Source organism: Vidua chalybeata, chromosome 10, assembly GCF_026979565.1.
Source record: "Vidua chalybeata isolate OUT-0048 chromosome 10, bVidCha1 merged haplotype, whole genome shotgun sequence".
In the NCBI taxonomy this organism is placed as follows: domain Eukaryota; kingdom Metazoa; phylum Chordata; class Aves; order Passeriformes; family Viduidae; genus Vidua; species Vidua chalybeata.
The window spans coordinates 1,441,722-1,454,498 of NC_071539.1; the positions used below are offsets into that span (position 1 = coordinate 1,441,722).

Here is a 12,777-nt window from a genome sequence, read left to right on the forward strand (position 1 = left end):
GAGAATGTTCTAGAGAAGGGGAAAATTATCAACCTTGAGAAGCTGATCCTACTCATTTCAGACTCCTTCTTTGGCCACATGGGCTGGGAAATGAGGACTTTTACACTCTTGGGGTCATCCCCACACCCAGACCCTGAGATTGTTGTAGTGATTTTACCTTACCTTAAATTGTATTTCATATAAACTAAGTTTATATCAGTTCAGAATATTTGAAAGGTGGGGTATTATTCAGAATATTTGGAGGGTGGGATTTGTAGGGTTTTATAGTTCTGCAACGTGGCAACATTTTGCACTAAGTCATGGTTTAATTTTTCACCCTTTCCTCCCTGCTTGGTTTCAGGTGGGTTAAAGAGCTTTCTGCAATCTGTTAATATAAACATTCTTCCCATATAATAGCCATAATTTAGGGGAAAAATGGGGAATATTGGAAAGCATGAGGGCTTCTTCCTAAGAGAAGATGGGTTTCACTGCTCACACACACCTACTCCTCCTCCCAGTGGCAGAAGTTCCTCCTGGGCTTTGGTGGAGGCTCAAAAATGCAGTTTCAGCACAAGCCTTGCTCTGGGTGAAGGATGGGAACTTTTGAGAACCTGCTGTCAGTCCAATTTCTGCTTGGAATAACCTGGGTTGTTGATGACAGGTTGTAGGAAAGGCAGTGTAATTTTTTACATTTTATGTAATTTACGTAATTCCCTCTGCTTTATATATCACCCTCTTGTGCAGCCTTTCCTGGGCTGTTTGTCTTTTCCCTCTTTGTCTGATCCAAAACAAAACCACTGGGGTGTCACTTCATGACCTTCCCTTGCGTGGATTCCCACTGAAAAATGCTCCTGGGGGATTTTTGGGGCAGCGCCTTCCACCCACATGTGGGCTTCTGTTGGCTTCTGGAATTTTCCCCTCCTTCCCTGTGGCAGCAGGAAAATTCCTGGTTAAGTTGGATCCAGTTTGGACTCTCCAAGCAGATTAATTTCAGAGTCTAGAAAGTCTCATTATTCTACAGAGCCCTTGCAGAACCTCCAGCATCAGGGACTTGGTAGTGGAAACAATCCTGTGGCCTCAGGATTTGAGCAGATCCTTCCTCAAAGGCACCTCAAGGACCAGGTCTGGTTCCCAGTTTAAATTCATGGCTGTTTGCAATGTATTTATTCAAAATAGCTGCTTTGGAGCTGTAATGAAGATCAGCCTGAAGCCAGATTGTGGGAAGAGGGGACATAAATTCTCAGGTGCTGCTTGACTTTATAGTTTAACTTTGCATAAAAGGAGGTATTTCAGCTTGGCAGCACTGCAGCTTATCTGAGAGATGTTGTATATTTGGGGCTTTACTGCTCCTCTAAAGGACAGAATCAAAATGCATTTTTTTTTTCACTAATTTAGCAGCAAATTTGTTGGTGGCTCCTGTAAACCCTAACGATGATTTTCTGTCCTTGGATTGGCTGTGTTTGTAGATGTGAGGGGGGAAAAGGTCTGTGCTTGGGTTTTTTTTTTTTTTTGGGGGCAGCTTTAGATTGTTTCAAGGGAGATCTTGTCACAGTAAACATCTCAAGAGAAATTTCAAAAGTAAATAACGAAAATGACTTTAAAAAACAGCATTCTGGGCATTGTCCTTTGGCATTCCCCATTTCAGTGATGATTCTCTAGCGCTGAGCACTGAATTTCTGGAGTGCTGGAGAAGTACCAGCTGTTCATGAGATGGACTGTGAAACAGCTCAGCTCTTTTTACCCTGAAATGTTGTAAGGGATGTTCCACTTGTCCAGCCATTATGGAGGGAAATCCTGCTGGGAATGTGGGCTGGGAGTTCCCTCCACTCCCAAATCCCACGCTGAGACCAACAACATCTACATGCAGGAAGCCTTCAGCTGTCCAAGTCTGCAGAAGTGAGGGGTTTTACAGTACTACAATGTTTCCCCACTGTTTTTTGTACTAATCAAAGCATTACATTCATCTTTTATTTATGCTTTTTGAAATTAGCTTGTTTTAAAACAACCTGCATGCGTGTCTTCATTGACCTGCTTGGGTGTGCTGTTGAATTTTGATGTTTTGGGTCTTGATCATCTTCAAAACATGCAAATTCTGTTGTTCTGAGATGTGTTTTTCATAAGGCTCCTTGCTCATTGTTAAATTGGAGGGAGAAAGCTACTAAAAGCTTGTTAGTTTTAAATAACTTTTCCTACATTTATGGGTCTCACTGTTGCTTGTGTACTAGTGGAATTTGGGATTACTTCTCCAAGTGATTTTGACAATTTTTAATGGAATAAATTAAGAGCAGCTCCTCAGTTGTTAAGAGAAAAGAAGTGGTGAACCATTAATCAAACCTGACCACTGCTTTAATTGCTGATCCTTAATAAGGTTGTTGATACATTTGGGCATTAATGGTTTCACAGCTTCCTAAATACTTTGACAGATCCCAGAATCCTGGAGTGGTTTGGGCTGGACACACCTTAAATCCCATCTCATTCCAGCTCCTGCCATGGGCAGGGCCACCTTCCATGGACCACATTGCTCCAGGTGGACACTGGAGACCCAGGGGCAGCCACAGCTGCTCTGGGCACCCTGTGCCAGCCCCTTCCCACTCTCCCAGTGAACAATTCCTTCCCAAAATCCCCTCCATCCCTTCCTGCTGGCAGTGGGAGCCGTTCCCTGTGTCCTGTCAGTATTACAGAGCTGAGGAGTTCGTTGTTCGAGCACAATCTCCGTTTTTCCTTTCAGTTCCACACTTTGAAGTTTTCACTGAGGTCTGGGGACCTTTTTCCCCAAACCCCTTGGAGCTAGATCCACACCCAGTGCCCCATGGATGGCACGTGGGTGGTTGGTGGCTGCTGATGAGATTTTTGCTGTTTGGAGAAAACATCAGGAGTAAAGTGGGAATATTGGACTTTTCTGAGTCAGACTCTCCTGGAAGCTTGGCACACGGTTATTTTTCCCTTCCTTCTTCCCAGCTGGTGCAGTAGGAAGTCATTGATGGTAATTGGCCCTGATTTGCATATAGGTGATGGAGTTGTGTGGGGCAGAGCACCCAGAACTCCTCGGAAGCTGTGCTGGGATCAAAGGGGCCGTGCGGGAGCTGTTGTCTGGCACGGAGCTGGGGGTCTTGTTTGCATTAAACATTCATCACCCTCCCAGCCTGCCAGCAGGAATTCTGGGCTGGGCTGACGTGTTTGCATGCAAAATTTATTGGGGAAGACGAGGGTTGTAAAGAGAGATCTCGTTGCCTTTCAGCAGCAGCAGAGGGGGAATGTTTGACTGGGAGGGGAGATTCCTCTGGCACGTTTGGGGCCTGTGTTACACCAGGAGCTGAAGGGTTGGGAAGGCTGCTTTTCTCTCTCCCAAGACCTTTTCCTCAAAATCTTACCTGCCAAAATCCGTTTCTCAAGGAGCAGAGACTTGCAAATACAAATTGATGTACAGGGTGCTTGTTTAATTTGCACTGCTCAGGTCGAGCATTCAAGAGTTCTTGTTGGTTATTTCAGTCCTCTTTGGAGTTTATTTCAAAGAGGCTTATGAGGAAAATTTAAACTCCATTGTGTTTAGTTTGTAGCTCAGGAGTCCAAAAGGAAAATACATTCATTTTGGAAGTTTTGATCCCATATATAATAAATAAGGATTGCTGCTGGGTTGGGACCTTGCGTGCCATGATTCAACCTTGATCAAATTCTTGTTGTTGAGTTGTAAGCATCCTAGAGGAGGTGCTTCCAGGAAAATGGAAATGGGCTGGTGGGAATTGCAGAGCCTGGCCAAAAATCCATCTTAAACATGAACATTCCTAGAAAAACTGGAGAACTTCTCTAAAATCTGTTTAAAATTAGCAACTGCATTTTGAATGCTGAAACCAATCTACTCCATCCTGTGGTGGAAAGTGGTTTGAATGCTCATAGGAGAAATATCTTCTGTCAGAGGGGAAAACCCTTTCCTTAACCCAAGAGGGTTTATTTTCAGTGTCTGGGCTGAATTACCAGGGCTTTACAGGAGCTCCAGTGATGCTGCTGAGAAGTGCTTGTGGTGAAGTTTTAAGGTGCTTGGTAGGACTTCTTGGTTCCAGTGATTTCTTTTGGCAGCTCCTTGAAGAAGAGCTTCTAGGATTGAATGACAGCTTGAGCCCCTTTGTCCAGCCTGGGCACTTGCTGAGACTCCAGGTGGGTTTTCCAGGATCTTTAGGATGTACTGCCATGGCAAGGGAGTCACTTATCCACAGGAAAACCGAAATGCCTCTTCTGTTGATGAATTAATTAATTCTTACTCCTTTTGCCTTCCTTTCTACCTCCAGCCTGCAGGCAGAACCCCAGCACGAGGTGACTGGAGCAGGTGATGATGAAGTCATTAGAACTGGGTCTCTGGGTGACCTCAGTGCAGAGAAATTGAATCCCTTGCCCTGCCAGGATCTGTGTTTGCTGGTGGAAAAGGAGCTGAGCAGCTCGGGTTGGTTCCCCTGCAATGCTCAGGGGAGGGATCCAGCACCTGCAGTGCCCAGGGAGCACCTGGGCGTGTTTGGGGTGCTGGCTGAGGAGTCTCAGAGCTCTGCTGGCAGAGCTGCTGGTGCTGGGAGAAAGAAGGAAGCAGCTGAGAGGCCAAACCAGGACAGTTTCCTCCCAGTAAGTCAGCCAAAGGCTAATGGGAAGCAGAGGAAGGGTTTTTTTCTGAAAAGGGCTGAGACCTCCATATGCCCAGAGCAGCTCGAGGGTCACTTGCCTTTGACCGAGATTTGTTGCTATTGTTGTCTGAGCTGTGTTGGCCTTGTTTTTCTTTTTGTTTGCTAAAAATCCCCTTTTAGGACTCAAAAGACTGGCCATTTATTTAATAGGCAGCAGCATATGGGATGATTTCTTTTCCTTTCACTGCCAGACAGCTGGAAAAGCCAGCGTGGATGGGACACGTGTGTAAGCTGTGGAGCAAAACTGTGCAGGAGGTGCTGGGGAACCACTGGCTCTGGCAAATAAATAGATTTTAGTTCAGAGTAACCGTTTCATTTTCATTCATTAAGTACTTCTTGTGCTAAGTACAAAAATCTAAGTTTTGTGTTCAAATTCTGTAGTTCAGGCTGTCAGTTAGTGATGGCTGTCAAATGGGCTTCCCTGCTAAATTCATGGACTATGCTGAGGGAATTATATTTCTCCCTATTTCCAGAAATAGGTTTTGGAATGCATTTGAAGGCAGTATCTTCAAAGACACACATTCTTTTAAGCTGTTTAAAATTTTCCAAACTATCCGCTCCTTAAAACTGCCAGCCACCATGATTGTGCTTTTATAACTACATAATTTGCATTATCCTGGGTTTTGGGTGGAATCATTCCTTGAACGTGGAGTGTTCCTGCTGAAGGAGGGTTTTGTTTGCCCACATGTCCAAACACACACATGCTCTGAATGTAAACATGGAGTTTTGGGTTTTTTTGGGTTTTTTTTTCCCTGGGACACCTTGTGCTGGGAGAGCAGCTGACTATTGTTTTAATGGCCTCCCTTAATCTGGGCAGGAGGGATCCAAAGTGAATGATCCGGAGCTGTGCAAATCCAGTTAGTGTGAGCTGTAATCTCTTTACTGGGTTTAAGGAGTTGGAGTGGCACTGAGACACCCTGCAGATACTGAACAGCAGAGATACAGTAATCACCTCACCCTGCACCCTGCTCCTGCATCCTGCCTCTAAAACCACCCGTCCCCAGCAAGGATTTAGGGAAAACCCAGCCCCAAACCAGCACACTGCTCCTCAGAGCAGGCAGAGGAGGGGCAGGTCACAAACAGCCCATCTGAAAGATATTTGAAATTCACATTAAAATATTAAACTCGCTGCTGCACCTCGTATTTTGGCTTGGGAATGCTTTCTCTGGAATGAGCTTACCTGCTATGGAGATTACAAACCATCCATGGCTTTGATTGGGAAGGGAAGGGGAGTCTTTGTTTGGAGGAAACATTTCTAATCCTGGTCTAACTTTGGACCTTTCTGTTGTTTGGAATTAAAAAACAATGTGACAAGCTTAAATGAAATAATCTGAACTGTTGATCAGTGATAGGACACGAGGGAATAGTTTTAACCTAAGAGAAGAGGGATGTAGATGGGATATTGGGAAGGAATTCCTGGCTGGGAGGGCAGGAGGGGCTGGGATGGAATTCCCAGAGCAGCTGTGGCTGCCTCTGGATCCCTGGCAGTGCCCAAGGCCAGGCTGGAGCACCTGGGACAGTGGGAGGTGTCCCTGCCATGGCAGGGCTGGCACTGGGTGGGTTTTAAGGTCCCTTCCAGCCCAAATCTCTCTGTGATTCCAAGATTTACTTCCAGGCTCTGGTTTCATCCTTGGCACCTCCTGGTTCTGTGCAGGCCGGGTTGTTCCTGCTCAGCAGGAGTAAAACCCTCCAGGTAACCCATGCTTCCACTTTTCTGCTTCCACACCCTTTAACTGGAGTAATTTTCCATGGAAGAGGGAAGGCTCTCGGATCTTCCCATGGAGAAGAGACTGGCCAACCCCAATTTTCCATTCTGGGAACTTCTGGGTCTGGTTCCCATAGGAGATTCCCAGATGCAGAAGCTGCTCTTGACCTTCAAGTCCTTCTCTGTTCATTGAGAATCCCCTGATCCCTTCTTGGAATGAAGCTCCAGCAGCATCCACCAGCCCATGGAGCAGAGTGGTCCTTGTGACAACAATTCAGCATCCTGGTGGGTTTATTCCCTTGTTTTAGATTATTTTTTTTTTTTAGATGATGGCATCCTGATGCATTGCACTTCTTCTGGGGGAAAACTCTGGGAATGGCTTCCACTCCAGCCGTGGATTTTTACATTATTTGCAGTGTGAAAACCAGCACCTTCAAATATCCATGAAAGACAGGGCTGGGAAATGCTTTGGGTGAGTTCCAGGTAGGAATGGGGAGACCCAGAGGGAAGATCTTGGATTCTCCTGGATCCTGCCTCGCTCCTCAGCTGCTCCCAGCAGCTGAAGTTCTTGTAATACAAGGCCCATGTAATGGTGAATTATGTTGGGAATGATTTTCCCTGGGCTGAAATCGAAGCAGCAGGATCAGTCCATTCTCTCCAAATGGATTAAGGAATTGATCAGGAAGGTCTGCCTTGGCTGCTCAGATCAGAATCTTTTGAGGCTGCTTAATGGGATCATGCTGTGTCCAAGAGGGAAAAGGGGGTTTCCATTGATTATTGTCAGGTGGGCATTGCTTGTGCTTTGAAAAATATTCGGGAAGTCCAGACAATGGATTTCTGGGGGAGTGTTCAGCACAGGAATGGGGAATGCAGGGCCAGGGCTGAGAAGTCTTCACGTGCCTGCCTCTGCCATCACCCTTTTTCCTTTTTGTTTCCTCCTTTGCTCTGCCTTTATTTCCTGACCACATTAAACAGTGTTAAAAACAAACTGGGTGAGGTTTTGGACAGTGTTGCAGTGGGAGTTTCTGCTGGGGTTAATTTACAGGTCCCCTGTGAGTCAGGAGCATGAAGATGGAAGAGAAGGAAGGGGTTTATATGGAGTGGGAGCCACTAAATCTGATTTAAAGGGTCACAATGTGCTTTTTTTTTATTGAGGAGGACAAAAGATTAAAGTCCATCAATTAATTTATTTAAAAAAACAAAACAAGCTTTAGGCCCTAGAGCTTGTTGGAAACTCTTTCTGTGAACTTTAAAGATAATTTTAACGATTCTGCTGCTTTTTTTCCTTTTTTTAAACATTCAGGCTACAATAAGTCATTAAATGGATAGTAGATAATTAGGTCTTGATATTATAGGCTCGAAATTTTCTATGCTGTAGGTTTCAGATACAATTTCTGAAAATTTTGCTCTGCACTGTGATATATTCTGACTCGTGCCTTATTTGTAGGTTGTGCTTCTCACATTGTTATGGGGGAGGAATTTTTTTCTGACAAACTTTCCTAAGGTTTGAAAAATTTATTTGCTCCAATGTCCAGCCTGGCCTTGGGGCAGGGACCCAGGGGCAGCCACAGCTGCTCGGGGCACCCTGTGCCAGGGCCTGCCCACCCTGCCAGGGAACAATTCCCAATTCCCAATCTCCCACCCATCCCTGCCCTCTGGCAGTGGGAGCCATTCCCTGTGTCCATCCCTTGTCTCCAGTCCCTCTGCAGCTCTCCTGGAGCCCCTTCAGGCTCTGAGCTCTCCCTGGAGCTTCTCCTCTCCACGGTTGCTTGGTTCTCTCCCTTCTCTGTGTACTGCAAGTTTTGGAGCCAATTTTGGGGCAGGGACTGATCCCAGGGAATTCCCCCTGCACCAGAGAGGCTGTGGAGTCTCCCAGGGAAAATTCCAGTGCCCTGCCCTGGGATGGCCCTGCTGGAGCAGGAGGTGGCACCAGGTGAGCCCCTCCCAGCCTGACCACCCTGGGCTGGGCATGGAGCAGGAGTTTGGGAAGAGCTGCAGAGATTCCTCCGTGGAAATGAAGTGCTGGGGTGGCTTTGGAGCTGCTTTGAGCATTGCTGGTAAGGAGTTCATCACAACTTATGCAATAGTTTTAAAACATATTCCCCATCAGTGCTTTTCAAAGCTCTGTCCAAATGGTTTTTGTAGCAATTGTGGAAAATTTTACTTGTCTCGGGTAAATGATCCTTCAGTAAGAGCCAGGACTTGTGCTCCAAAGCACCTTCCCAGATGGAGAATATGTGGTGAAATCCCTTTTTCAGTCAGTCTGGGAAGGGCCATTTTGGGAGCCCAGGATCCAATTTCAGCGTGGCAGTTTTCACACATGGTCCCAGTGCTGTTCCTGTGTGCCAGCAGAAACCCAGGGCTCAGTTTTGCAGGCACTGCCTTCCCCCTGCTCTGCCTTTAATCTCGTGCTGTGTTTATGTAATGCAATAGAAATGTTGCTAACGTGATTATACTTTTCTATCTTATTAGCTTCAATACTGAGCACAATAAAATGGAAAACTGTTTAAATGTTATGTTTAAGTGCTTGAGATAAGAGTTCTTGTAAATGAAATGTGATTACATTTCTGTAATAGATCTTCTCTGTCTGCTCGGACTTTGTTGAGCAATGTAATTCTTTTGGGATTGCTGTTTCTAAGTTTGATTTCTTTTTTTTTTTTTTCTTCTTTAATTTTGATATAAACAGCCATGTAAAATGTTACACACCACCAGACAATGCACAGCAATCTCTTGAAAAGGCAGGGTTTCCTGCGTGAGGCACAAAACCACGGCTCCATAGTTTGCTTTGTGATAACCAATTTGAATGAAACATAATTCCCCAACATCACCTTGAATTTCCATCTGTGTAACCCCGATGTTCTTAGGGGTTTTGCATTTACCTAATGCTCTGGGCTATTTTCCCTCAGCACGGATGGCAAACTGTGACTATCTCCAAACTGGAGATATGAATAACAATTGTTTGCTGATCTTCCCCTGTATCTCCCTGCATAACCTGCAGCCTGCAAAGGCTGAGGAAGTGGCAGATAGCTTTTGTCATCCCTTATCCGGGCTGTACACTTGTAAGGAAGAGCAGGGATAATCGCCTAAATCTAATTAGGGGTTAAAAGAGGCCATGACTGTGATGTGGCAGTGAGACACCTTACTGTAGCAATCCTGTTTGCATTAGAAAAATAAGGTTGTCATATTGATTATTCAAATGAGCTTCTGTTGGCCATGGCTCAACGGCTGCTCGCAGCTGAAGCACTGGAAGGTCCCAGCTTTGGAGCACACATTGTGTGATGTCTTGTTTGCTAATTTCAGGCCTTTAAGACTCAGGCTGAGGGAGTTTTGTCGTGAGAATTAAGGGTTTTAAGTGACCACTGGAAAATGAAGTTGAGCTTGCCCGGGTGATGGTTGGGATTGCTCAAAGCCATCCCATGCAGGCCAATGAATTTGCTTCACGTCTTTTATGGAAGAATCACTATTGGAGTTAACAGATCTCGTTTGTGCATTAATTGATGTTTAGTTCAAAGTCAAACGGAGCTGAAAAGAATAAAGTAATTGCATTCAGATCAATTCCACGTGCAAGAGATAGCGAATTCCCCCGGCTCTGGCTCTGGGGGCTGCCTTTTAATTTTTACAGAAATGTTTATCTGCTGCTGGGCTATTACAGCTTCTCAAATATTTCTCAGCACTTGGCTTTTTGTCATTCCCCAGTCAGGTCTGTGCCATCCTGCAAGTGCAGGAGATGCTTCAGGATGTGCTGATCTCTGCTTTCCTCGTTACCTGGTGACGAGAGTGCCAGATGCAGAATGGGAAAAAGCGTTTTAAAAGATCAATTTATTAATTAAAAAAAAAAAAGTTTGGGCCCTTTTGTAGTGCACCAAGCAGCACGTGCTAGGCTGTGTTGTAGGTACAAAGAGTGGACATTTTTCTGCTGTTTGTGCAGCTTCTGTCATTACAGATTTCCAAGGGAGAGCCCACCTTGAGTCCCAGAGTTTGCAAATTTTACCCCATAGCTGAAATGATTTCCCCCATTTCCCCTGCAGTTTGAGCACTGTTCACTCCAGCTGTTGGCTCTGCTGGATTTCTGCTGCTGGGCAAAAAAAAATACATCTGGAGACAACTAAACTCTTTCATCCTCTGGTACAAAGTTTTCAAGTTTATTTTAAAATTCCTTCACTTGATTCTTCCAGTTCCTTCCATTCTCTGCTTTTGGTACTGGATGAGTAAAATTTTACTTTTGCAATTTTTTTGGAAAAAGTACATTGTAAAATTTACTTCTACATTAAAAAAAATGAACTGTAAAAGTTATTCACCCAAATGCTGACCTGGTTGACTGAAGCCATGATGACCAGAGGAAGGGGATTTTTAATAGATACAGATATTTAATATATGATTTAAAATATATCATGTATATATTAATAAATACATTAATTTTTATTAAATTAATAATTTTAAATGAATATAGATATTTAAATAAATATAGATATTTTATAGGGATTTTTAATAAATATAGATATTTTATATATTATTTCTGTTGCTAGACCTGTTTGAAAGGCCTGAAAGTTATCCAAAAATGTTGATGTAACTTTGCAACATCTTGCTTGGAGAGGAAGTTAAGCAGTGGCTTATCCTGGGCTGCCTTTGTGTGAAAGTCCTGAGCTTTGTGCTCAACCCATGGAAGTGTTTGGAACAGTTCCAGTTCCACCTTCTGGGGCCACCCCTGTGTGGCACCTCTTTGCCAGACACAATAATTTTGTCTATTGAAATTGCAGCTTTCAGCCCAAACTGAAGATGGGGGGGGGAAAAGCTTTTTTTTTTTTGTTGTCAGCAATATCAAGGTGCTGTTTGTGGAGATCAGGGCCTCATTTTGCACATTCATTCTAAATGATGAATTTTTAGAATTGAATTTATTTGTTAAATTTTTATTTTCTCTTCATCCCTTTTGGCCACACGCATTCCAGTGTTCTCTACCACCTCCTTCCACCAGCAGTTAGCAAAAAATGCAGGTGGTTGTGACTGACATCAGTGAGACTGTCTGGATGTGTTTCTTAAAGAGAGGGAAATAAGGCAAATATCCAGAGTGTTGTAATAGGGAAAACCCTTGATCCTGGGAGCATCACAGAATTCTCAGTTGACAGAGGGGTTTTTTTGGCTGCTCCTCCTTTCAGAAATTATAAAAGCTCAATTTGCCCACGAGCTCAGCTGACTCTGGGCTGGCTGAGGCCACCACCTTGAAATGTGAGGTGAAAAGAAGCATTTGAAGGTGAAGCAGCACCACCTTGGGCTTGGCTTGCAGCATCAGTCTGCAGTGGCTCAGGAATGGTTGACTCAGTGATTTCTGGAGATCTTCTCCAGCCTTAGTGAGAGCCAGGAGAGGTTCAGGTTGGACGTGGGGAAGAATTTCCTCCCTGATTTGTTCAGCACTGGGGCAGCCATGGAGTGGTCAGAACCATTGGATCCTACACTTCATAACCTGATTTAATTGCAGGATTTGGTCAAAGGCTGCACTTGATGGTCTTGGAGGTCTTTTCCCACCTCAGGGATTGCAGGAGCTCCCTCCTGAGCAGCAGCTGGGGGAGAGCTGGAGGGGACACATGACACAAAAAGGTGGCTGCAGTTCACTGGGTGGGTTTGTGGGCTATTCCCCTGGTATTGTACATGCAGGTGAACCTGGTGGGAAGAAATGCTGAGGTCTGACTGCAGTGCAGGAGGCTGAATGATTTTTATATTATAATTATACTATAATACATCAATATACTATTTAAAGGAGATACTAAAACTACAAACCTGCTTTTTCTAACTGCCAAATCTAACTCACAGCTGGTGCCCCTCTCTGAGAGTCCAGCCACAGGTGGATTGGGTTGGATTGGGTTGGATTGGATTGGGTTGGATTGGGTTGGATTGGGTTGGATTGGGTTGGATTGGGTTGGGTTGGGTTGGATTGGGTTGGATTGGATTGGGTTGGATTGGGTTGGGTTGGATTGGGTTGGATTGGGTTGGGTTGGATTGGATTGGGTTGGATGGGGTTGGATTGGGTTGGATTGGGTTGGATTGGATTGGGTTGGGTTGGATTGGGTTGGGTTGGATTGGATTGGGTTGGATTGGGTTGGGTTGGATTGGGTTGGATTGGGTTGGGTTGGATTGGATTGGGTTGGATGGGGTTGGATTGGGTTGGATTGGGTTGGATTGGGTTGGGTTGGATTGGGTTGGGTTGGATTGGGTTGGGTTGGATTGGGTTGGGTTGGATTGGGTTGGGTTGGATTGGATTGGGTTGGATTGGGTTGGGTTGGATTGGATTGGCCACCAGGCTCAAACAATCCTCACCAGAATCCAACCAAGCAATCACCCCAGGGAAACAATTCTCCAAACACAAAAACAAGGAGCAGGAATAGAAATTGTTCTCTCTATGAAAAATCCTGAGAGAGAGAGAAGAATGTGCCT

At 44.8% G+C, this 12,777-nt stretch overlaps 1 protein-coding gene across 1 annotated transcript in view; it reads left to right on the plus strand.

The window, feature by feature from the left end:
• Positions 1–12,777, plus strand: part of RSRC1 (arginine and serine rich coiled-coil 1) — a 110,864-nt gene that overhangs the window by 31,272 nt on the left and 66,815 nt on the right. The window lies entirely within an intron of this gene.